We start from the raw sequence: 26860 nt of genomic DNA on the forward strand, positions 1-26860 counted from the left end.
ACAAAGTAATTGAAATCAATCAGTCTGGAAACGGAGTTTAAAGTTTCTGAAAACTTTAGGTTTCTAGCAAATCACAGCAAGAGACAATGGCTGCTTTCAGACTGCAGGCATATGTGACTCCAATCGGATTCCTCCTCAAATCTGATGTTTAGGGCTGACTGACCAGACTGTTTTAAGCAAGTATCCGACTGAGCCACATTATTGACCCATTTTACAGGTTGCTGTAGCAACGACGTCGGACGGAGGTGGCGTCCAGCGAGTGTAGTGTTTGACGTCATTGTGACACTATTTACCGCTCCATACTTCCTGTTCCTAAACGGTTTTCTTTTCTTTTTTTTCTTTAACGCTATTTCCGGTTGTGCATGTTAAGAACTGATGGGGTAGCGAGACCGGCTTCAGCGCAAGTAATGTAAACTGTCACTGTATTCCCGGTTGAGCATGAGAAGAGCCGACAGGGCAGTTGAAGCATGCAAAGAACTACCCGGGCAGCGAACCAAATTGGATATTGACAGTGCGGGCACATTTGGTTTATGAGAGTAACATCATGGACAGTCAAATCCGTTCTGAGCTGATCAGACTGAGACGCATCCTGTCCAAATCGGTTATGAAAACTACCACTTGCATGTGGTTTCAATCCTCCCGCAAAAATCGGATTTCATGTGCTTTGTGACTTTTCAGAGTACAAAAGAGCAATCCACTTTCAATCTGGATTGGCTAATAATTGGATTTGAGCTGACAGTCTGAAGAAGCCCAATATCTACGAATTGAGAAAGCATGGAACAGTGGTGGGACTTCCCAGATGTGAACAAACTTCAAAAATTACCCCAAGAGAACAGCAACAACTCATCCAGGAAGACACGAAGGAACCCAAGACAATGTAAAAAAAAGTGTTTGCTTCCCTCGCCTTCGTTACGGTCTGTGTTCATGACTCTACAATGCGGAAGAGACAGCGCAAAAAGGACATTCATAGCAGAGTTCCAAGGCGAAAGCCACTGCTGACCAAAATGAACATAAAGGCTTGTCTTACTTTTGCAAAAAAAAAAAAAAAAACGTTATGATACCCAAGACTTTTTGGACAATATTTTGTGGACTGATGAAACCAAAGTGGAACTTTTTGGAAGCTGCGTGTCACATTACATCTGGTGTACATGTAACACAGCATTTCAGAAAAACAACATCATACCATCCATCCATCCATCCATTTTCTTAACTGCTTGTCCTCTCAAGGGTCGCGGGGGTGCTGGAGCTTATCCCAGCTGGCTTCTGGCAGTAGGCGTGGTACACCCTGAACTGGTTGCCAGCCAATCGCAGGGCACACAGAGACAAACAACCATCCATCCGAACTCACAATCACACCTATGGACAACTTGGAGTGTTCAATTAACCTGCCATGCATGTCTTTGGAATGTGGGAGGAAACCGGAGTACCCGGAGAAAACCCACGCAAGCACTGGGAGAACATGCAAACTCCTCCCAGGAAGGCCGAAGCCCGGACTCGATCTCACATCCTCTGCACTGGGAGGCGGACATGCTAATCAGTCAACCACCATGCCGCCCCAACATCATACCAATAGTAAAAAATGATGGTGGTGGAGTCATGGTCTGGGGCTGCCTTACTCCTTTAGGACCTGGACGACTTGCTGTGATTGATGGAACCATGACTTCTGCTGTTTACCAGATAATCCTGAGAGCGAATGTCCACCCATCAATTTGTTACCTCAAGTTTTAACACACTTGGGTTCTACAACAGTATAACAATCCATAACACGCGAGCAAGTCAACTTCGGAATGGCTTAAAAAAAACTACATTAAAATAACCATTTTGGAGTAGCTTAGTCAAAGTCTGAACATAAATTTGAAATTGAAATGTTTCGGCACTACTCCAGCAGGCTGCGATATCGTCTTCAGAAAGTTCACGATGTAGCTCGTCAGACGCTTGATGAGGCCGACATCGGCCAAAAGAGGGGAGGACTTTCATTGGCGTACAGGTATTGGTCTAAGGTCCGGTGAAGAGGATTGAGGATGGTCTCCCAAACAAATGAGCCACTGGGTGGGACCCGCACCTTACTAGAGAAACTATCGACTGAATCGTCCGAGACTACAGAAGAGAAACGTGTGGTAGTCATCCACTGCAACAGACTGTCCCTGTACCGGCCCTTGACTCCACCACATGGGGAGGTCAGGCTAGTTTTACCAGTCTCTGGGCACTCAGTCTTCATCTGCGCCAGCCATTAGACCAACCCGGCACCAGCAACTTCACTAGCACTTGTGAGACTTTCTTGTGGACATTTGAGTTGCTCAGGAAACCTGTCTGTTAGGTTGGGGGCAATCTAGCAACACACTTCTCAACATAGTTGTATATGGTTGCATTAATGCTACAATCAAGGAAGGTGTGAATTTGAATTAATCCCACTCGGATTGTCCCAGTTCTCACCTCAAAGCGTTTGAGGCCAATGTTAAAAAAAAGGAAGAAAAAAAGGCTGATTCCAATAAAATCGTTTGTCACACAGTCAGTACATATCATGTTGTGTTGCATGAAGTTACTTATTCCAAATAACTAAATTACTGTAATATGAGCTTAATATGTTTATGATTGTGTCAATGAGGTTTTGCCATTCCTGGTCTGTGTCTATGTGGGGGTTGCCATTGTCGAGTGACGTCAGATTGAAACCTGTCGGTGAAGTCAGTCATCCCTGAATGCAGCATAAATTAAAAGTTGCTTTAGAAGAAGTGTGTCTGTGATGTGATTTCACTTATCAATGCTAAAGCTGAAAACTATGTTAGCTAATGCTCATCAATGCTTCCAATACTGCAGCTCTGCTTAGTTGTTGGCATTGACATATTATTTAGTAGGACTATGTGTATTCCGGCTGTTGGATTACATAAATGTTTTGGATGTTAACTATGTTCTATGTAATTTCAGGTTAAAAGATTACTCAACAGGAAGTCCAACACTTTCTCAGGGGTGTTAAACAAACGGCCCGCAAAATAGTTTAATCCGGCCCACGAAACAATTTTGGAAAGTACAAAAATTATAATTGTAGTTCGGACCAATTAATCAGCCGGCCAAAATCAAAACATATGAATTCATAATTTCACAAGCAGTCCTCAGACGTGCAATACATCTTGTACACAGAATCGTCCTGGTTGTCATCATTTTACACACACCCTCAAGTCACGGTTTGTTAAAAAAAATAAAATACATTTTAAATCACAGACCGACATAAACGTGTTAAATATGACACAAATTCAATTACTGGGAGCACAAATACCTATGACAAGGATTAACGTCCTTAACTTCATTAACTGCATCACACAATGCATTCTGGGAACAATATACATGTAAAACAGGTAGATTTAACACATCCAGAACTCAAACAGGCAAAGTGTTGCCGCGTCCATTTGCATTTGTGTTCTATTTTTGGAACAATATGATGACAGTTGCTCCCTAATTTAGGGCTGGCCCACAAATAGCGAAAACATGCGTATAATTGACGGCAATTGTTTTTAACTCTTTGACTGCCAGACGTTTTCAGAAAAGGGATGCCGTGGGTGCCAGCCGATTTAAGCATTTTGACTGATCTTTCAAGGTCCACAGAAAATGTTGTGTTTGGACTATGGAAACACACATACTACCAAATGAAAGATTGAACTCTCATCTTTCATCAGAAAAAAAAGTTAGTTTCTACCTTATTCCGTTTTTCAGTAATCAACAATAGAAAATGATTAGTTTCACCCAAATGCTCTGTTTTGAAACAAAAAACGGAGAAATCAATCGGAGTCACCATCATCATCATCGTCATCATCAATGTGTTCTTTAGCATTGGTCGATGCTTTTCGTCTTTGATAAAAATGCTCAAGCGTGAGCTGCTTGCAACCGGTCGCCATTATGGCTTCCTCAGCCATTGTCCCCTCAACACTCTAGCTCCGCCTCACGTCTTCTACTGACGCCTACCCAATCTTGTCCAAAGAGAGTCATCGCTGCCATCTAGGGGCCAAAAATAGGCATTATACTAACTAGATCTGCTTGATACTTTCAGCACAGCTGACCTAGGCTTTCCTCCACCCGTTTCCCCAAAAAAAACAAAAAAACTTGGTGAACGTCTTTTAACGTCTTTGCCGCTCCTCCGTAGGATTTTACTAAACGTTATTTAACGTTTCAAAGAGTTAAGTTATATACCATTTTTTTTACTGATCCGGCCCACTTAGTAATATATTTTCCTCCATGCGGCCCCTGAGCTAATATGAGTTTGACACCCCTGCTCTTTCTCCACCCCTCATTAAGATTTGAAATCGCCGCTCAAAGGAGGTGTTGCCTGGAGGACCCGTTGGGTTGCGAATGGGGAGAGAGTTGGGTGTGGTCTGGCTGTGATTGACAGCAACAACTTATTAAAAAGCCGGTGGGTGGCGGGGGCGACTATGTCATGCGGATCAAGTGACGTACGTCTCATCTTGTGTAATGAGAGGACAAACAGCCAAATTGTGCTTATCTCATTGTTTAACCTTAAGATGGCACCAGACACACTTTTTTTGCCCCAAATTCAAGCTTTAAACAAACATGTCCTAAAATATAAAATTTGGAGGGTAATTTTGGAGGGACTCAAATGGTCGTGTGGTCTTCCACAAAGTTTGATCCAGCGCAGACATTTTTCGTAGTTGTTTGAGGGTTTAGGAAAGGGAATAAACCAGACAGTGTCCGGCGGCCACCTCCTTCCAGTCGATCGTGAGAACGGTTACCTCTCTTAATGTTCTGCCTGTCACTGTATGATGAACAAAGATAGATTTGTAATTAATAAATTGGATAATTTCCATATGATGATGACAGCACCATGGTTGGTATCACAGACCCTAATTGTATTACTGCAGGAACATGACTAGCTCTTTACTGCTCTTAGTGTAATATTACAGTAGCATGCGTGTTAAATGAATCTGGTTTGATAGTGCAGTGCCTCTTATCCAGTGCAGCATCTGGACCAGTTAAAATCCCTTCTTATGTACACCAACATGACTCCCTACTACCATAAGGTAAACAATTAGGTGTAGAATTGCCCACAATAGGGACAAACTTATTTGGAGACATTTGCAGTATGTGCAGCAGCTTGCGCTCCTCTCTTGGAATTTTTGTGGGAAAGCATGAAAGAAAGTCAAGAAAAGAAGGAAGTGAAAAAGAAGGAATACAGAAAGTAGTAGTCAATAAGGCCTATCAGTTAGGTAAAAAATAACCCAATATTGGCACACACAAAAATTAGACCAACCCTAGTTTCGTAGGATCAATCTGACTCACATTTCTGGGTTGTTTTGTACAGAACATCCCAGTCAAAAACTTGTGTTGTTTTGAAACTAATCAACCCAAAGTTGGGTTGAATTGACCCAAGTAGAGTGTCCGTCAAATTTTAAAAAAATCTAAATTGGGTTATTTTGACCCAGCACTTTTAAGGGTTCTATTATAATTGTACAATGATTTTTTGTGCTCATGTACACACTCAAAGAAAAGGCAAAAGTGATGCTTTTTTTGTTGCGGACCAAACCAGAAGTCATGGTTTGATCCAAATCATAAATATAAATATTAGCAAACTAACAAAATGTAGCTATAGCAGTTGTGAGAATTTTTTTAGGGTGTGTTTTTTTTTAGGTGAGTAAAGTTCTTACATACCAAACTCCTTCATGAACTAGGACAGAGTCATGCATTAGAGCAGATTCAGGAGGACTCACAATATCTAGTTCCTCCCTTTTGGATCAATTAATTGAATAATTGATCCATTGAGTTTTCTTTTAATGTCTGCTCTGGAGTCAAACAGATGCCCACCTGCTGCAAGCAATGGCCTCAATGCACACGATTGTGTTTCTCTACTTCTTCATCCATTCTGTGGTGCTCTGAAGTCAGCTGCTTTTGAGTCTTATAGCCGTGTACCGTGGGGATTGCTGATCCCCATTTCAGATAAGGGCCTTCAATCGCTTATCATTTACAGCTGTCCACCAGTAAACAATAAAACAAAACAAACAAAAGAAGGGAGACAAATGTTAGAAACAAATGAAAAGGGGGAGTTGAGACCACAAAGTCCTTTAATCCCTCTGAGGTTTGACACTGTCAGTACCACTGTTGGCCTCTTTATTATGATAGCCATCAAAATCATAACTGTTTACACTGCTGTCACTTTCTTATCCTTTCACCAGAAGTTTTCAATTCCAAGATTGATTTGCTCGGTCCACTTATCTTTCTCAACAAAGAAAAAGGAAGAAAGCTTTTTTTTCATTAAACTTTTGATTGTTCCTCAAGCTATAGCTTTTTAAAGAAAGGCACAGAGGTCGAAATGTGATGTCTAAACTGCCCCTCCACAGTTTACTTCATGTAGAAATCTTCCCTAGACACGACTTCTCATGGAGATGTACACACAAAATGGACTATTCAACAAAGAATCTGGCTAACATTATACAATAGTAATGCTCTTCAACCCCTCTAATGGCCTAAATCATTTGATTATTATAAATATTAGGTATCTGTAATAGGGAACACTAATTCCTTTGACTCGACTCAGGATTCCCACCTTCAAATAAGCATGCTAATCTAATTAGAAAGGTAGCAGAGCTGAACGACTACATTTTCTTGTACTTAGCGTTGGAGTACCGTGGCTTTGTGGAGCAGATGTGCTGTGAAATTCATTTCCTCTGGATAAACGGAGACGCTCGTCTCAATGTCTCTGTTATGAAATTTCCATTTCACAGATGATAACCTATTATGACTTTATTCGAGGCAAACGTGCTAATAGCCAGAAGGAAAATTGAATTATTCATATTTGCTCATTTCTATTCTGCACCGCGGCTCTAGCAGGGCCGCCCTGCTCTTTTCATGCACTGAGAAAGGGCTAATGTAAACATGACCAGAATCCTTGTAAATTGGCTTGTAGAGAAGGCTGTTAGCATAGTGCCTGGGGACTGATGCTAGACGGGATAACAGCTGATATCTGTAAAGTACAGGCTGTGCATGTCTGCTATTAAAAAAGGGCAATGGATGCGTGTCAGAGTGGGCAAGACTGAAAGTGTGCTCATGTGAACTTTTTTTCTCCAACATGTTAGATAGATCCTGGTAGCAGCTTCTAATGGAAGCTAATTGGACCAGGAAGCAGTTTGTTGTGCCACTATGAACTTTTTCTTCTTCTTTTTTTCCCAATAAGATTGCATATTAGAAATCATCAATGTTATTACAAAAAAAGGTTCCACAAACGTTTTTAATAACCACTGAAGAAATGTTGAATGATTACAAATTTCTAAAGGGCATTAGTTATTTTGCAAATATTAAACAAAGGACATTATTTGTTTATACTGTACGTCAATTGTTTACAAAATACAAGCAATGATTTCTGATGAATACAATTATTGATGAAAACAGAAAGATATGTCCTTGTGATTTAATGACTGGAAATTAGTTATAAATCAATCACCCTTGGATCCTTATAGATATAAAATTATAAAATATCATAATTTGCTGAAGTGAAATTTTTGTGTACATAAAGAGAATTTTTTTTTGCTAGAATGAACAAATATAGTTTTACATGAAAAAGCCACAAAACATAAAGAACAAAAAGAAAAATAATGGCAGTGCCCTATTTAGGTTTGCCTTTATTCAAACCTCCCAAAAAATCACCGAAAACAAGATTTTGACAACAGATCATGTCCTGTCATATCTCAAATTAAATTCAGAATTTAATCATCATTGAGCAACATACAGTCATATGCACACAGTTGTTGGAGATGATGTTGAAGAGTACAGTATTCACATATTCAATGAACACTAGGTGGCACTATAGCACACACATTACAGAATGTGAATATGTTTCTGAAAGATCCACGTTGGAGAACTATATGACATGACCTGGCTCTGACAGTTGCACTTGACTTTACCAGAAATAATGTTAAACCCATTTTACAGGAAAAATTCATTGCTAGCAAATATATTTACCAGTGCTTCACAGCTTTGAAGAAAAGACTCAATCATATACCGTCCATTATCATCTCTTACATAGTGACTCGGTGCCCACAATCGTTTTGAAGAGTCCTCTATTATACTCCTGCTTAAAACAATCCATAGCAATCTAAATCCTTATCAATATCAATTTACTCATATCAATAAAGATCAGGCTCCCTCTGGATCAGTCCTCAACACTGGCATCTGTCTGACATTGCAGGTCCAGACGACTCCCACACATCACCACACACACACACACACACACACGCACACACTAGCACGCACACACTTGACTTTGGCGTCAATAAGGCTGACTGTCTTTGTGAGTGTATCGACAGTTATCAAAAAACGCCCTTGATGTAATTTCATGCCTGTCGACACACACGGACCATATGCTAAGGATTATGGGATGCCTGTGTACCACAGAAGGGTAAGAAACTGCAGAGCCACATGCCACCAGGACCTTGGTCACTTTATAGGAACATTTAATGGCCTTAAGTGTTAGTGGCACAGTGGCCAAATACAACCAAGTGTCCACTGGGGGCTGCCACTGTTGTCAGCTATAGACCCGAGCAGGGATCTCCCACCCCTCCCATGTGTGACACTCACCGCATTGTCACAGCATATGCTGATCCTCAATGACCGAGGCTTTAATGTCGCACTACGATACTACATTCTCACAAATGCACAGTGGAACAGAGCGGAGCTTTTTATCACTCTTTGCTTCTTTTAAAGTGTCATTGCAGCAAGAAATGCAACTCTACAAATCTGACAATGCTGAGCTGCGCAGTTATGTACAGTATTGTAGACATAAATGCTAACCCATCGCTATTAAAATATGTAATAATTAGGGGTGTCAGGCGATTACATTTTTTAAATCATAATTAATCACATGACTTCAATAGTTAACTCACGATGACTTGCAAAATTTTATATCTGTTCTAAATGTACATTAAAATATTTTTTTGTAAGTCTTCATACTCTTGTTAACATAAAGGTGGGGGAAAATGAAATATGGCCGCATCTTTTTGCCATTGATACAATAATTTCATAACTCCTAAAATTGAGTTAAAATTAAAAAGATGTACTGTACTGTTAGAAAAAAGGAGTGTGATATTAATTTGTGTTGGTCATTTTTCTGCCACTAGATGGCATAATTACATTTGTAAGACGTTGGTGACAGGTATTTTTCTTTTCAAATTTTTAACATAAAGCAGCTTATGAAATTCTGCACATTGTTTAAAAGTACAACTTGAGCCCAGCCTCCACAAATATATGCATTATTATTCAATGTATTACTACTCAATTTTGATGTGGACATTTCTGGTGCGTTGCGACTGGAATTCCACCACTACTGTACATGCTTTCCAAGTAAGTGGCGGTCATTAATCGCGTGTTCAAAAAAGTTAGTGGTGTTAAAGGAACTTTAGATGAACTCAAAATTAACGTACTAATTTTCAGTTTATTATTTCTGGTAAAGAGAAGTGTATCTGTATACAACTCAGCACAAAGTTAATATAAAAAGCTTCCAAATACACAACATATTTTTTTGCTTGTTTGAGGTGATCACAACAACCTACAGGATTATTTCAAAGTAAAATAAATTAAAAAGTAAATAAATTGAAACAGTTGTTAGTTCTTGTGGAAAACTTGACTTTCTGGAAATATGTTGCACTAAATCCCAAAAGCTTTGAGGCACAACTGATGTTTATTTCCCTTTTAAAACCAGTTTAAATTCAACAAATGGTGCATGGAGGAATTTGAGCATACCCACAGGCTGTATCGCGCGCGAAAGACAGACTTTGCTCGACTTGTGTGTATTTTACAAGACAAACAAACGACTTGTACAACACTTGATTTTTGTATCTTTGCATCCTTTTCTTACCTTCTTGGATGCAATCAGTGCTCCTGCGTCCTTGTCTCTCTTTTGGCTTTGTTTTTCTGCTGCAGGCAGTATAGCTGAAACGCCTCTGCTGTTTTGTAAGCATGTGCACATCCTGATCTCTCATAATATTAGTTAAAATCAATGTGCTGCTTTTTTTTAATTATTGCTCATGGTACAAAGCGGGGAAGGCTCATTTAAGGGGGGATCGATATGGGAGAGCGATTGGTAGATGGAGAAGCTGTACATCAGGCTCCTTGATGTGAAAATCATTGGGGCCTGTGCAGACTGTGGCTCGCGCTGATCATCCTGGTTAGCCCCCCAACTGGCTGCAGGGCCTGGGTAATGGGTGAACCCTCCGTGAACCAGCATCCTTAGCCTCCACAACACCCCTCAGAGCAGCCTCGAGACACTGCACAGGGCGACCATAACGCATCATAAACGCGATAGCAAATAGAATCAAAAAAAGTGAAGTAACAAAAGTGCTTTTCTTACTCACCTTTCTTCATCTCTTCATTGATTATTTGTGCCTGGGATTATTCTCTTTTTATTTGCACTTGTTTTCTCACTTGCGCTACTCCTTTCCCCCATCCCTAGATACACCAGCGCATCGTTCCTCCAAGTGCACTTCTATTATCTCTCTTATCTGTCCCTTGACCACAGCGACGACTGACTGGAGGCTTGCGTTACGCTGCTCTATGGCTTTTAAAGAGGTTAATAACTTGGGCCTGTGGGCATTATTTCAACAGGACCACAGAAATGTAACATTCCCGTTTCTTTTGCTTTAGATCCACCTTTCACCTCCGAGTCGTCTGTCCCTTCCGCACTCCCCCGCCACCGCCCTGTCCTCGTGGCAAACACAAGTTTGCATCATCTCACTTTCTCCTCTGTCTTCAGTTGCCGTGAGAAAGAGGCCAGCACCGCTCTCCTTCATCATGCAGTTTGCCCCCTCTGCTGCTAAACTGATACAAATGACGCTAATCTGGGAAAGTGTGAACGGCAGCGTTTCACAGACTTTTGCTCTTATTTGTCACTATTTCAGCCAACCAATGTGGCCCTGTTGTACAGACGTTGTAAGTGTGCGGTATAATTGCTTTTTATCACACTGTATTTATCATAAATCCGTCTGCCTGGCTTTCTGTCTGTCTGGCTGTCCATCCATCCGTCCGTCCGTCCGTCCTTCCATCTACCTATCTATCAATTTGTCTGTCTGTCTATTAGGGCTGGGTTAAAAACAAATAGAATAATCAATATTAAATCGATTTTCATTTTTAAACCTGAGCTCTATTAATAAAACCATGAATCGATTATTCTAATATCTCTTGAAATTTAATGTTCACATGAACTTGAAGTATTTTCTTACGAAACACCTAACTTGCACTTTCAGACAATTCGGAATCTTTTTAATTTATATTTACAATTATTGAATTAGAATTATGAAATTATTTTCATCTCATCCTTGCTCATGTCAATATTTGTGTAACACTTAAGTAATCATTACACATTACTTTCATCAATGAACTAAATGATTTAACCAGTTGGACGGCACGTTGGCTGACTGGTTAGCACGTCCGCCTCCCAGTGCAGAGGACGTGAGATTGAGTCCGGGCTTTGGCCTTCCTGGGTGGAGTTTGCATGTTCTCCCCGTGCTTGCGGGGGTTTTCTCCGGGTACTCTGGTTTCCTCCCACATTCCAAAGACATGCATGGCAGGTTGATTGGACACTCCAAATTGCCCATAGGTGTGATTGTGAGTATGGTTGTTTGTCTCTGTGTGCCCTGAAATTGGCTGGCAACCACTTCAGGGTGTACCCCGCCTACTGCCTGAAGCAAGCTGGGATAGGCTCCAGCATCCCCGCGACCCTTGTGAGGAAAAGCGGTTAAGAAAATTGATGGATGGATGGATTTAACCAGTTACTGTCTCTGCAAAATTTTCTTTGGAATTTAATGTTTGTGGCGTTTTTATCATATGCTTTATATTTAAGAAGAATTGATGTTCCATGAGTAATCGGTATTGGACTGAATTGAAGTAAATCAAATCGGGGGAAATCGAAATTGAATCAAACTCAACTCTTGTGAATAGAATCGATTGAGGTAACTAGAATCGATACCCAGCCCTACTATCTACCTATCTGTCGGTCCATCTGTCCATCTGACCGTCCACCCCGCCCATAAACCATGGTAAATGTTATAACAAAAATTGCTTTAAATACATTTATTACACCACCACCCAATAAAGTTTTTAAGCAACAGTATCCTTAAATTAACATTGTACACTGGTAGAATGTCTAAAAAATATTACACATAGTAAATGCTAAAATATACTTATTATCCATGAATGATCAAATATATGTTTTACAATAAAACCGAAAAAAATAAATAAAATAAAGGATATTATCCTTCTTGATTAATAAATGTGCTTATGTGGCAGAATGTTATGTTTGATCACTTTCTGACTCAGAGTAGCCCAACGAGCCGGCTCACATCACACTGAATCATGAAACTTGTAGAACGTTCAAATCTTACTTAAAATAAAAGAGCCTGTATTATAGTTTCTCTCGGTTGCTTTGGTACATTTCTCAGTTTCTTGCAATCAATCTTCCATATAAAGGAATTTGTCATGAAAACGTAAGCAGCAGTTTTCATCAGAACACAGACTGTGAATTGTAAAACACAATTTATAATTATTACCGTTATTATCGACAACATGACTATGCAATTTGACTGTCTTATGATACAAAGACTCGTACTGATGGCAGTGACATGCTCAGTGATGCAAATATTTTCTTTATTTTAGAGAGATGTACGAAGGATTTTGAGAAAGAAAGTGGCTTTTGCAGGAGAACCATGATGTTTTGCTATTTGTTTATTTACTTTTTCAAATTTTAAATCTGAAAAATGTACCAAAGCGAGAAAAACTGTAATGTTCTTTGTTTTGAGTCTAAATGGACTCTTCTCATTTTCATAATTAGGGGTGTCAAAATTAGCGTGTTCATTTTAAGTTAATTTAAAGTTCCTTTAACGCCAGTAATTAATGACCGACCCTTACTTGGAAAGTCTGTACTGGGGGAATTCCAGGCGGAACGCAACAGACACGCCCGCTTCAAAATTTTGTAGTAATACATTTAATAATAATGCATATATTTGTGGAGGCTGGGGTCAAGTTGTATTTTACAATTTTAAAAAAAGTTACTTATGAAAATATGAAAAGAAAAATGCACTAAGCTATCACCGTCTTACAAATGCAATTATGTCATCTAGTGGCAGAAAAATGACCTCAACACAAATCAATATCAAACTCGTTTTTTTACAGCGGTACATCTTTTTAATTTTAATTTATGAATTATTATGAAATGACTGTATCAATGACTAAAAGATGCAGCCATATTTATATTTTTTGTCCACTTTTATGTAAACAAGAATATGAAAACGTATTGAAATTAAAATTGTACATTTAGAACGGATATATAATTTGTGATTAATTGTGGGTTAACTATTGAAGTCATGCGATTAATTACAATTACAATTTTAATCGCCTGACACCCCTAATAATAATACATAAAACAGAAAAGTAAATTTCTCTTTCATTTTTGAACCAAATATAAGTCCAGTACTGTATGTGCATTTTTGCTTGTATCCTGTCAAATCATTTTGCCCCAATGGCTTCATTTTGACAAGATACCAGTATGTAATATGTCCAATTAGGATTTAATAATGGTTAGATGGAGTGACCCTTCCATCTCTATTGCATTCTAAAGCACTAACGTAATGCTTGTTTTTCATTTAGCTGATGATGGTTATATATCATCTGCATTGTTCTTATGCTTACATACACATAAAGCACTGACACTTATTCACTCACACTGACGGGAGATACTTAGAGGAACATATCAATCATCTGTCCATAAGAGAGGTTCATTTACTAATTAAAATCTTGAAAACAGACCACAATTGACAAAGCACTAAATTCTTAATCACAAGTTTTGACCAGGGACTGACGATACAATCTATGGTGAGACATTAATCAGAGCAATGCAAATAGCTTTTATCAACCAGTGTTTTTGTCTAATCACCATGGTCATTTATTTATCCTCCAGTTTGCTTCTCTGAGCAAAACATTTAATCATTTAGATTGTGTCGTGAAGCATCTGCATCCTTTTCCTCCGTGATGATGCTGTATATTACATACAGTATATGCTTACAGTAAGTTTCCCGGCTTGTCAGTGCGGATGCCTGTCAAATTAGAGTGGTCCATGTGCTTTATTCTAATGAAAGAGGCGGAGAGTGCAACACTTTTTCATTCACTGAAAATCTTCTCTTCAGCCAGATTTAAGATGAAATGATGCATTTGGTTATTTACGGCGCAAATGTCAAGGGCATCTAAATATGGATGATCTCTTTCTATCCGCACTGTACTAGGATCACTTGCGCATAAATGTCATCCTCCAGTCAACAATAACGTGGAAGAACTTTCAGAAACGTAAGAGAATATATCCTCAATTTCATTCATGCATACCTAATCCTACCGGATAGGTGCCGTTTGAAGCAAGAATGCCGAGTTACACACAGAACTTTGTATTTGCTATATACAGCCTGTTATATTGTGAAGTTGAATTTTATATATAAAGTTATGCATTTTCGTTCCTAGTTTTGTGTTTGATAAAAATGGTTGTTTTTGTTACTTATATACTTCATTGAACTAGTGTGTCCTTAACCTAAAAAACAATCTAGTAGGAAATTATACAAAAAGTTTAGCATGAAAATTTATCACGTGACTTGCCTTCGAGCTATTTCCAGAAAAGGAAAAGTAGGAACGTCACAAAGCAAACCATAAAATTTATCAACATGTCAAAGATATATTGCAATAAATAATAGAGCCTACTAAAAAGAGCAATCCCATTTGAGTAAGAATATGAGAAAGTCTAGTTATTTTTATTTATAGTAGCACTCTGACTCAGAACTTGCTTTAAAACAAATGCGGGTAAAGTTCAGCTGTGGTGGGTTGAATTTACATGTATTGTGATTATGGTGAGTCATAAAGACAAGAAAGAGGGATTGCTGCTTCACTGAGGACCGTCTTTACTCCAATGAGCAATAGCCGACGCGTGCCACTTTGGTGTGTACGTGCAATAAGGATCTACTCTCCCACTCCAAAATAAAAAAAAAAAAATGTTCGGGAAACATGACGGGCATAACATTTTCAATTCATTAGGGCGGTAGGTGTGCTTGACACTTTCTCAGCCGACTTTGAGCAAGAGGCAGAGTACACCTTGAGTTAGTCGCCAGCCAATCTTAGGGTACAAATTCATCCATTCACACCTAAAGACAATTTAGAACCTTCAGTTTACCTACCCTGCATGTTTTTGTAATGTGAGAGAAAGCTAGTGTACCTGGGGAAAACCCACACAGACACGGGAACAACATGAAACCACATAGGAAGGCCAAAGCCCTGATTTGAATCTGCTCGAGAACATATTTCCTAAAGAGCGCTAGTCTCTTTGTAATAGGGTTGATCTCAAATGACGTCACGTTTTCCTTCAGTCAGACAAAATAACAGCGTAGGACACACGCGTACGCATCATTTTGGAAGACAACGACGTTCCAGGCGGGAAATTTCAACATGGTTCAATCGACAAACACACTTTGGAAGAGCTTAAACGGTTGTTGACATGCAGAGACCTCAAAATGGGCGGAAAGAAAGTAGATTTCGTAGAAAGGTAAGATTTACTGTATGATCGTTGCTGCCACTCCGTTGCGGTCTAGATGACTGTTGGTCGGTATTTTTCACAAAAACGAAACACATTAAAGTCCCGATTTTCATTTGAATATTTTAAGCTTACCTTTGGGCTGTTACTTCTTGTCTAGTTACTTTTGTTAAAGTACTTTTGTGAAGTGCTGTTCAGCATTTCCCACAATTAGTCATAACCCCAAGAAATTGTTTGTTTCTTTTTTGCATGACATTCTTCTAAATTCAAATGAGATATGACTCCCATATTTGTCGGCTATATTGTCTTTGAACGTGCACAAAACACTACGAAAATAGAGATCTGTGGCTGCTTTCATCCAGACTGAGACAGGTTTGTCTTTGATGGGAAAATGTAAATGTGTCATTTATACCTGTCTTGTCTTTTATCATGATAAAGCAGTCCATACTCTGGGAAAAAGGGAAAAGAGAAATGCAAGCAGGAGCTTCATTCATCGCCTGTCCTGTTTCATTCACACGCTTGTGAGTCTCCATCATGCTCCTCTCAGTAGCCGTCAAGAGGCCGGCTTGCATTGAAACAAATTTCTCATATTCTGCTTTTTGATTTCATTCTTCCCCCTTGTCGTCTCCCCTATTAGCTTATTCATTCTTCACATGTGACTGCTGGCCTGTTAAGGTCATATTAAACCAAAGCAATCCACTTTAAATGGTTATCTACGACGTGCATTAAAAAGCTCTTTGCTGCCCTTTAAATATTGTGATTGGGTTATAGGGTGGGGGGAGGGGAGGGGGTCGCTGTTTCGGAGCGCTGATCGCTCTCCCAGGAGCCTGCTTCAGAATATAAATTGAGTAATATTATAAAGGCGGGCACTCCAGAAGGACTGGGTAATGAATAGGATTCATGATCTGAGCAGGAATAGGAGGTCATGCAACCAAGTGAAATACACTAATAACTCCAATCCAAACCCACTCAGATGATGATACATTAACTGAGAGACCCTTGTGTGTGTTCCTGTTTTTTTTTTTTCTTCCTCTTTTGTCACACTCTAGAAGCACTACATCTATTACAAAGTCATTAAAATGATCTGGGTTGCAGTGCTATTGGTTATCAAGTTCTTATTTTGACTTTGAGGTCACCTACAAACAGTAGGAGGTCAGCTCAAATCACAGTAAATCTTATAATCTTCTGGCAAGTAATGAATACATCAAAAACAAGATTTGTATTATATGACGCATGCAATATCAAATGTATCAAGAATTGTACCAAGCAGATCAGAAAACAGATTACTCCCACTGGAGGCCTAAATACAAGATTTTAGATGTAATCCCCTGTGATTATGATTTATTGTTCTCTGCAAGGAATTACATTTATCATCTTACATAGTAAGATGCGTTTCTCTGTGGTGGAACCGTGCAGTTTTGCATGTCATCCCTTCACATCAAGATGGATCTGGCTGAATTAATTGATCGATTGATGTACCACACCAGAACCTGAAGCAGGACTCATTGCATGTTATTTAACTGTGCCAAACTGGTATGAACTCCTTTGTCATGATACAGTGGTTCTCATGAGGGTATGTGTACCCCTGGGGGTCCGTGAAGGCATTCCAGGGGAAACGCAAGATTTTAAAATTAAAATGATACATTATAATGATGTAAATATTCAGGAAAATTTAAGTTAATAAAATACCATTTGTCTTCAGTGGGCTCAATATTCAGTGTCCTCAAACTAGAATGGTTCGACCCAAACTGTCATATGCCATCTACCTGTCGATCTCTAACTCTGCACCTAGTGTGACTCTGCAGACAAAAAAAGTCATTTGCGTAACGTCGGGCACATTGAAACCAACATGACACTTCAGTTAGATACATCTTTAAAAAAAACAAAAAAACATTCATAGTAGTTGGTGCTCTATAAAAACTAAATAAAAGATAAGAATTAAACGATAGCAGCATCTATGAGACTGTTTAGCACAAAATACTTTCATGCTTGATAGAGTGCATACCTTTCCAAACATCCCTGACTAAATTGTCACCTGGTGAAAACAAAGAGATTCAGGGATGTAAAAGTATATTTAGAAACTTGGGGCTAAGGAAATTAATGACACCCTGTCCAAACATGCCTTGAAAAAAATTCTGCTAAATCATACTTTATTTAAATTTTATTTTTTATAAAAGCCGGGTATACTCTCTCTGTCAGTGGCGTTGGATGGCGTGTGAGAGTGGTGGAATGAGCCTGGCCTCTTGCAATCAGACGCAGGGAAAATGGTTAATTCCACTTGTGATGACACCGGCACAGCAAGCACAACAGTTTTCAAGTGCTGACACTGACCAGTAATGACTCAACGAATGGATAGAGAATAGAGAAAGTGTGTATGTGTGTGTGTCGAGGGGGGCGGACGAAAAAGGATGAAGGAGTCAAGAAAAGGAGACAGTGTGAAAGTATGAGGGCGAGAAACGGGGGACTAAGAGAGACACAGCTGCTTCTCCACAATCGCTTTTCAGCATCTACAGTCCGGAACCAAAATACCATTAATACACGTGTCAGAGGAGTGAGCAGAATCAGCCACAGTGTGATGGCATTGAGTAGCTTGAGAAGAAAATGCCCGGGTTCCTTCAGAGACGTGACACATCCAACGCTACCATTGATTCTTCTGGCTCTTTTGTGGAGCTGCCTCCTTGTCCATCCTCCTCCTTTTATTTTGGGCGAAGATTAAATTGCACACAAGCTCTATATATCGGGCCCTCTCCTTGTCGTAGGTCGACGACCTCCGTGTGGCTTACATAATAGATACATCCTCTGTTTGTCTTGTGTTGAAACAGTCCAGTAACCTCCCATTGTCACACCGTCTGAAGCAATTAAGGAAAATGGTGGCTCATTCTTCAGTGTGTACTTGTAATATTTATTAAATGATCTTTGTGAAAACCACTGTATCTAAAAGGATCACTACTGCACAACTGCGTGTATAATGCACATTTAGTGTAACATTCGCACCACAGTGTGATGCTCTAAGTCAGAGGAGGTTTCAAGCATTTTACTTATTTCTATATACATTATCTGATTGTTACTACAATTATATTATCTTCACCCATTAAACACACACACACACACACACACACACACGCACACACACACACACACACACACACACACACACACACACACACACACACACACACACACACACACACAATAATAGTAATAATAATAATAATAATAATATTTCCCATGTCCAAGTATAGGCAGATCACGTGGCCCTCACCTTATTTACGTGCAGTTCCAAGAAGATGACAAATCAGGTCCCAACTTGATTACTCGATGATGATGATGACTCAAATTACTCAGATTCACACTAAAAACATTCTACTATTCTTTTGTGGCGGGGAGCATTATGGGCTTTTCATTCTCATTCTGGCCCTAGGAGGTATGGATAAAGGAAATACAGGGGATCCTCAATTCACAACAACCAATTTTTCCCCTATGACACATCAGTAAATTAATAATAATAATAAATTGTATAAAATAGTATAAATCACTAAGCTATTCTAAAACAGTATTAAATTCATAATTAGAATAAATATTTGGAATAAAAACACTTGTATCTCACGAATATAAAATATTGCAATGACAAACAGTACATAAAAAAGAATGATTTCTTACCATTACACATGGAAGGGAGTCAAGTGCTGCATGGTGATGCATTCTTATGCCACTTGACATTCTAGTGTTCTGTGCGCAATTTGAATTTATGCCGAAAATGTCATTAATTTAGTATAAAGTATAAATTAATTAACAACACAAAATACAGCAGACACCATAAAACACTGAATCAATGATGATGATAATAAAATTATAAAATTATAACAACATTTGAATAATATAACAAACTAATGCATTAAAAAATACAAATAAATAAACACGCACATACATAAAAAATAATCTATGTAGGCCTACTGTATGTATACTATCTTTAAAATAAAATAAAATAAATACATCTGATGCTGAACTATCAGCATTTGACAACAAAGTTGTCATGATCTGTGTTTTGTTTGTTTTAGTTTTGTAATATTTTATTTTTCGTGTTTTCCTTGTGTCTCCCTTTGTCAATGTCTCATCAACTTTTATCATGTCCACCTGTGCTTGTCATCCTGGTTGTCATCCAATCATCTCCCTCAGGCGCGTGTGTCTTGCCCAGGTGTCTCTCATTGTCTTGGTAGTGTAGTTCCCTGCTTTCTTTCAGCCCTTGTTGGTTCATTGTCGATGTTCATGTTGTCTTGTTTTCTGTGTGTTTGTTTGCTTCCTCAGTTCTACTCAAGTTTTGGTCATATAAGTGTTTGGGTTATTTACTTTCTCCCTGTCATTTTGGTCTTTTGTTAGTTAAGTATTTGCTCTTGTTATTTTGATGATAAAATGTTTTTTTGAATTCCATCCTGCTTTGCTTCCTTGCTTCCCTGCGCTGGGGTCCACAACAGCCAAACCTGACAAAAGACAGTTTTGTGCTACAGAATCAGGCCAAGTAAGAGTGACTTAAATTATACTTAAACAGTATATTTTACATTTTTTAATGGTCTTAAATCAATCATTAATTAGTTAATGAATTAATCAGAATTTAATTGAAAATTGGAAATATGTGTACAATATCTCTTTTAAACATTTCACACAATTTTAATTTTAACTATCCACAGTTAGTTTCAATAATATGCAAAAAAATATATATGTTTCATCACATTAATGCACTTTTTTAATTTTATTTTTTTTATATATATGGTAGCTGTAGTAATTGCTAGTTATATTACATGGGTCGTACCGCACCTGACAGGAAACTGACATGTTTTGCCGCCATGCTAGGGAATACCCTAAGGCAGTGTTTCTCACCCCTGAATAGGGAGACATGGAAAACAGGCTGGATAGTGTGCCCCGAGGACCAGGGTTGAGAAACACTGCCCTAATGAGACGAACTTAGTCAACGTAGTAATTGGTGGTAGGCTTGTGAATTTTGGTCTCTCTGAGGCACCGTAGTATCTGTGCTTCAAAATTCATTGGCTTCCCACTACAGGTCTACAGGCTGTACCTTTAAACGAAAGACACATGCTATATTTTGCTCATAAAAGAAAAATTAGCTGCAAACCAATTTAGTTAAAGCTTTGGAATGATGCATGTAAATTATTTCTAATGCATCCATTTTCTACACCGGTTGGTGGTTGCTCTAATTGGAGTCTTGGGCGAGCTCAAGCCTATCCCAGCTGACTTTGGGTAAGAGGAGGGTTATACACCCTGAAATTTTAATCAATTGTATAATACGATATCAAGCAACACCCCAAAATAAAGGTTTACCTTTCTCATAAAATCCAATTAATTAAATGACAAGTTACAAATTTATATTTATTGTTTAACATTTGTCTTCATTCAGGTTGCATAAGCTGTAGCCTATCCCAGCTGTGTCTTTGCCAGCCAGTCACAGGGCATAGTTTAACAAATAATCGTTCACACTCGCATTCACACAAATGGAAAATGTTTCAAATATTCTTGCTAATTGAAGTTATAATGTCCACCTTTTTGGTTATTATTGATTGAACTCCTATTGTATCATAACGTATAGTATTAAGTATTAACTTAGTATTAACTGTCCACCAACAGGAGACAGCTTCACTGAAAGCCATTTCCACTGCAGACTGCAACCAGGGGGACCAAGGTGAAGGACACATTGCAGTGAATATTCCATCATCGAAGCACTCAGTCATACATTGATTCTTGTGTGTCTCTAGCTTGGTTTCTGAAACCAACTTCCTCAAGTGAGAACCAGACCAGTCTGCTGACAGCTTGGAGCCACCCACACCCTCCACTGTACACCATCTCAATCCCCACCACTCATTCTCTCTCTCTGTCTATCCCCCTTTCCCCCTTCCCTGCTCTCTCTTAATTGACTTCCCAGTTTGATAACACATGCCTGTCTGATTGGAGCCGGGCTGTCTCAGTGATGCTCAGAGGAACGTGCCTCTTCAATAGCAGATCAATTAGTCTATTAAGGTAACTGGGGACATAGGTCCTCTTCCATAGTTTCTCTTGAAAAGGTCCATATTTTTAGGTAATTTTCTCCAAAAAGAATGCAATCAGTAACAATTAATAATAGCAACTGCATTGTTATATAAATTTATTGAATTCATTGCATGGTGTGTAAGAACTCACAGATCAATTTATTAGGTATATCTAATGAGATCAATGTTTGATATTAAAAGTAATCAGATTAGAGTATTGGTGTCTCATAAAAATGTTGGATTTTTCTTTAAATTTCAAGATGTATGCATACCCCTAATTGTGTATTAATGCTATGCGGCACTGACGGATGACCTGTCCCATATCATTTTGTATGCAAGTGTTTTATCTTGAGCCAAAGCAGGTGGCTCAAAAATCATTTTGAAGATTTCCTCAGATTACTCCCAAGCACTCGCAATTCTGCATGTTCTCTGTACGATTTTATGTAAACATATCCAGGTCTTATCTGCCGTATGTTTGAAAACAGAGAACATGTTTGCAAATGAGACCCAGTAGGTATCTTTAATGTATTTCTGATGTCAGCATGATCACCGCCATGTGATCCCTCTGCTATGTAAATGTGGGCACTGCAGAGCATGATGAGCAACGTTAGTGTTGTCACAGTGCCAACAAACTGTTGATATAAGAATACGGCTGTGACATACAGGGTGAAGAGTAAGTGTCCTCATCTACACAATGACCAGGACAAATAAAGGATATAGTGACGCCACATCAGGGTTTCTCACTCCTACCCATTGAAGCAAATCCAACAATTGGGTCCTTCCTTGAGTTACTTGGACAGCGGGTCACAGAAAGCACCCAAGCCCAGAGGTCAGGGGCCAGTGTGCTGATGGCTTATAGGGTTTCACCATGTCTGAAGCTGCTTACAGGCTTTATTGTTTGGGAGGATGAGCTTGTATTCCTTTATATAATTATTGTATTAAGGCCAGGTGGCCCTGCCTTACTGGCTCTTGTCCCTGAATCAATGTGGAGATAATTTCAAAAATGAATTGTTAGTATCGACCAGCCCGCATCATGATGGACAGGTCATTGTAGATCATCGCTCCATGCTCATTTATGACCTCTGTCATAGATGTGTATTTTTCTCTCTGTAATATTGGCTCAAGCTACAGTGTATTTAATTTAATTTGTAATGGATTTCCTTTTCTGAGTTCACTGTGTTCATTGCTTTTTTTTCTGCTACACAAGAAGTAATACATCACTAGTGTTTGAGTTTTTTTTTAATGTATTATTATCTCTTTTTATTCTCTGGTTGACACCAGAGAGCTGGATGGTCTCTGAGGACGGGTGGGAGGAACAAGGGGAAGGAGGTTAGAATCAGCATTTCGTCTCGTTGAGGGATTGGGGAAGATTTGGTTTAGACAAACAACCTGACCTTCGGGTCTGGTGTTTGTAGAGGTGGCAATTTGTGTTTTTGTTATGTAATGGTCTTCGTATTGTGGGACTAAAAAAAAAAACTGTTAAAAACAGTCAGTTGTGGGTTATTAGCCTGAGTATGGTTTACTGTACAGTGTACACCATGTCCATTCGTGTATACCAAAAATAATGATGAAAACATATTGCCAGTCGTCACAGAATGCATTTTTGTGTTTGTCAAACCAGTAGCATTTTAGTTTGAAGAGGCAAAGACCCTGTGGTGTCATGTTTCTCCTTTCCATTCTTGTCTTCTAAACTGTGAATGACAGGATGTATCCATCAGAGGGCTGGAGCTCGATTTCAATAGCAGCTCACAGGGGCTCATTCAGAGAAATGTAATTTACTCACTATTGGTCAGTTTGACCTTTGACCGCAATCACTTGACATGGTTTCCATAGAAACTACTGTAAAAAGGAGCAGGAGTCAGACACTATCATATCTCCTGCTCATACAAAACATACACTCATATGCCCCCCCAACTACACACATCCATCATTACATAATTATATCAACACAGCTATTTGTCATAACTGTCGGTGCAATCAATTCTCCCCTTTGCTGACAGATTAATTACAGCCAATTATTTCTGAAGTGTTCATGCAGTAATTAGTCATACAGTTACATAATGTTAATTGTGCAAGGATCAGAGAAAACAAATGACTATCATACATCATTTCGATTAACCAGCAAGATGAATTAATTCTCACACTGTCATTTTAATGCTCCGGGTGGCTTAATATGATAAGTATTAATATGATAAGTAATGCCCAGAGGAGAATATTCATTTCAGTAACTGTAAACCAAGAGCGGTGATGCCAGTAATGTATTTTTTTTGTTTTGTAACTAGTAATGTGTTATTATTTCCAGACCAGTGATTAGATTATAGTTACCTATCCAAGTCAATCGGCATTAGTATTTATAGATTCTTCTGTTAAGTTCATTAATAATATTGATTTTAATGTCTGATACTACATACTACTGTACATACTACACCTTTGCAAAAATGCAAAACGGTACATTTCATTTGGTAGGACAGGCGACTAATTCCAAAGCAACTCAATTGTAGCTGCACAGTCTTGGAGTACACGTGGCTGCCAGCAGACAATCGAGAGACAATTTTAATTTAATTGAACATATTCTGGCTATTTTTTTTTTGTGCCTTTATTAATTGATAGGACAGCTGAAGAATTGGCAGGAAATGGGGGAGAGAGAGGGAATGACCTGCAGGAAAGGAACGTATAGCCCGGGAATTGAACCGGGGTCACCTGCTCTGAAGACAGGCCTCTACCTGTGGCGCGGGTGCTCAACACATTAAGCAAACCATCACCCTTTCTTAATTTTAAAGATGCACACAGTTTGGCATAGTTGGTTTGGGTGCAGCCGTGGGTGTGATCACAGGTGACTTGCTTCACAGCCAAACCGATAATTCACAGCAAAACTGTATTGTATTATTAATTTATTCTCAATTTGCCTTAAAATGACTGAAACTCCAATGTCATATTAGAAAGGCTTAAAGTAAAAAAAATACCTGAGCCTGAACTTTTTCCGGGGAGCAGTGGTACAGTGTCCAAAGTGCCAATTCGTTGTTCGACCAACATCAAACCATTAATTACTATTCGATTCGTCGCCATGGATGGACTGGGCATTTGGGAAACTCATGAAATTCCCGATGGCCAGTCCTCCTCAAGTGTCAGGTCATCTCTTTCATTATTCATTTATATTATGTATAGTACAGTATAGCACTGTGGGTTGCAGTCCCCTCTCGTGCTGCAGCTATCGAATATTTTGGTATTAAAATTTCCTACGGAAAATTCTATTGAATAATCAGGTATTTGGATACAAAATAATTTTGCATGGTGAAAAAACAATTATGAATTAGAGAAGACATTAAAAATATATTTCCACTTACTAAAAATCGACCAACTTTCATTCCTAGATAATCGACTTTTTTTTCTTTTTTTTTTAACTTAAATTTAAATAGTGTTTAACAGCACATTATTTTCCTCTCTAGAAATTTAGGGAGATTTTAGAAAAATCTCTCCTTATGGATTTCGGAATGACGTTCCGTTAAATATTAGGCAACCTCCCTCTCTACCCACTCTTAAAACACATATTTGTTCTTTGGTGTTTGACTCGGCATGAGACTCATCATTGTTTCAATGTTTTATGGTGCCTGCTGTATTTTATTATTAATTTATTTATTTTATTGACTTATCTACTTGTGTTATTTTTATTGACTTATTTATTTACCCACTTAAGATAATTATTAATTTATTTGGTGTTATTTTTGTGTTACCTGTCTTTATTCCATGAATGATTTTTACTCTATGTACAGCACTGAAATGAAATTCCGAGTTGAGTAGTTTTTGGTCTGTGAGACAAGGTGACATCAGAAACACAGTTGTGATTTTGCCAACCGTCAAGTGCACAATTGAGTGAACTCGGTTTATTTATTAGAAACGGCAACTGTGTCCGGCTGTCAGCATCAAAGTGTGCAAATCATCATGTCGTTTAGACTGCCTTTGAAAAGTAGTCCGATGACTCTAGCTGCAGCCACTAGCACCGTTAGCACGCTAACACTGTAGACGCCCTAAACACTGACAACAGGCACCGTGCAATAAAATGTCAGCATAATTAAGTCTTCTTTTAGTGCCCTTAATTGGTGCTCGAACTTGATTTCTGTACGAAGTTGTTTTGTTGACGTTGGTCGCAATTGTTTATGCCAGCAATAAGAACGGCAAACACACGTTCTGCAGGACGAGTTAACTCAACTCTTAAGTAGTCACCGATACCAATACCATTTGTACTTTTGATACATAATGTCCCCCCAAAAAAGACAATGACAGAAAAGAAAGAAAATACCTATATATCCCAACATTTCATGTTTCCTTATAATTGCATGAAATTAATGACAATATTCTTCTATTTTATAGTTTCTGATCATAAAACAGCCACAAGAAGTTGAAACTGGTATCGTTAATCGCCCGTTCTTAACATTGACACAAGTACAATTCACTTTGAAAAGGTCAACAGCATTCTCAATTCGCTATCAAATAGATGTGGTGTTGGTGAACAAGCAAATAGGTAATGCAGTTTAATGTCATTAAATAATTTTGATTCGGACATACTGTATTAAAATCTATTGTTTTCTAAATCCTTGACAAAGCATTCTCATGCCTTGAGCCTATGCACGTTTTATCAATATTGTCATTACGGTGCTTTTAGCAGAAACAGCAGAAGCAGAATTTGTTCGTCCATGATAGTTGAGATCAAGGCTGAGCAAGGCCTTCCATCAGTGTGAGCAGCTGAACATTCATCAATTGAAGACAGGAAATGAACCTTTTACGTGGCTCATTGATGAACCTGCCAGCTTATTTTTCTAAGGTCAGCTCTTTCACTAACATCAAATCAAAAACAACAAATGCTAATTGCCGAACAATTCTGAGACCTTACTGTATTCCTGACCCCCCAGAAGAGAATTGAATTTGAGATAATGATATCATGACCTGTGAGGAAACACGATCTTACGAGCCGTCTGCACCAGAGGAAGACAACAAATCGCAGGGGGCAGGACCATGACCACGACCCATCACAACTCCCTATGCTGAGGGCTTCCTTAGAGGAAACTGAAAGATAGTAAATAATAAGACTTAAAAATGCATACCAATAAAATCAGTCAAAAATTAAATGATTTAAGACATACAGACATAAACTTATAAAAACGAAATAAAGATAAATTACAGTGAATTGCAATAAAACATTAAAAATTAAATCGTTGATCTGGCCCTTGACCTTTGTAAGTGTGACACTGATTTCTAATACATCGCCGTTGTGTTATACTGT

The 26860-nt window shown here is 38.6% G+C and overlaps 1 long non-coding RNA gene across 1 annotated transcript; it reads left to right on the forward strand.

Moving 5' to 3' along the window:
• The first annotated feature begins 19811 nt into the window (after positions 1-19811).
• Positions 19812-22766, forward strand: LOC144058170 (uncharacterized). Its single transcript, XR_013295395.1, has 3 exons — positions 19812-20063; positions 21185-21239; positions 21313-22766. It is a non-coding gene; the product is annotated as an uncharacterized LOC144058170 (long non-coding RNA).
• The last annotated feature ends 4094 nt before the right edge of the window (positions 22767-26860 follow it).

The sequence above is a fragment of the Vanacampus margaritifer genome, chromosome 9 (assembly GCF_051991255.1).
Source record: "Vanacampus margaritifer isolate UIUO_Vmar chromosome 9, RoL_Vmar_1.0, whole genome shotgun sequence".
Lineage (NCBI taxonomy): Eukaryota > Metazoa > Chordata > Actinopteri > Syngnathiformes > Syngnathidae > Vanacampus > Vanacampus margaritifer.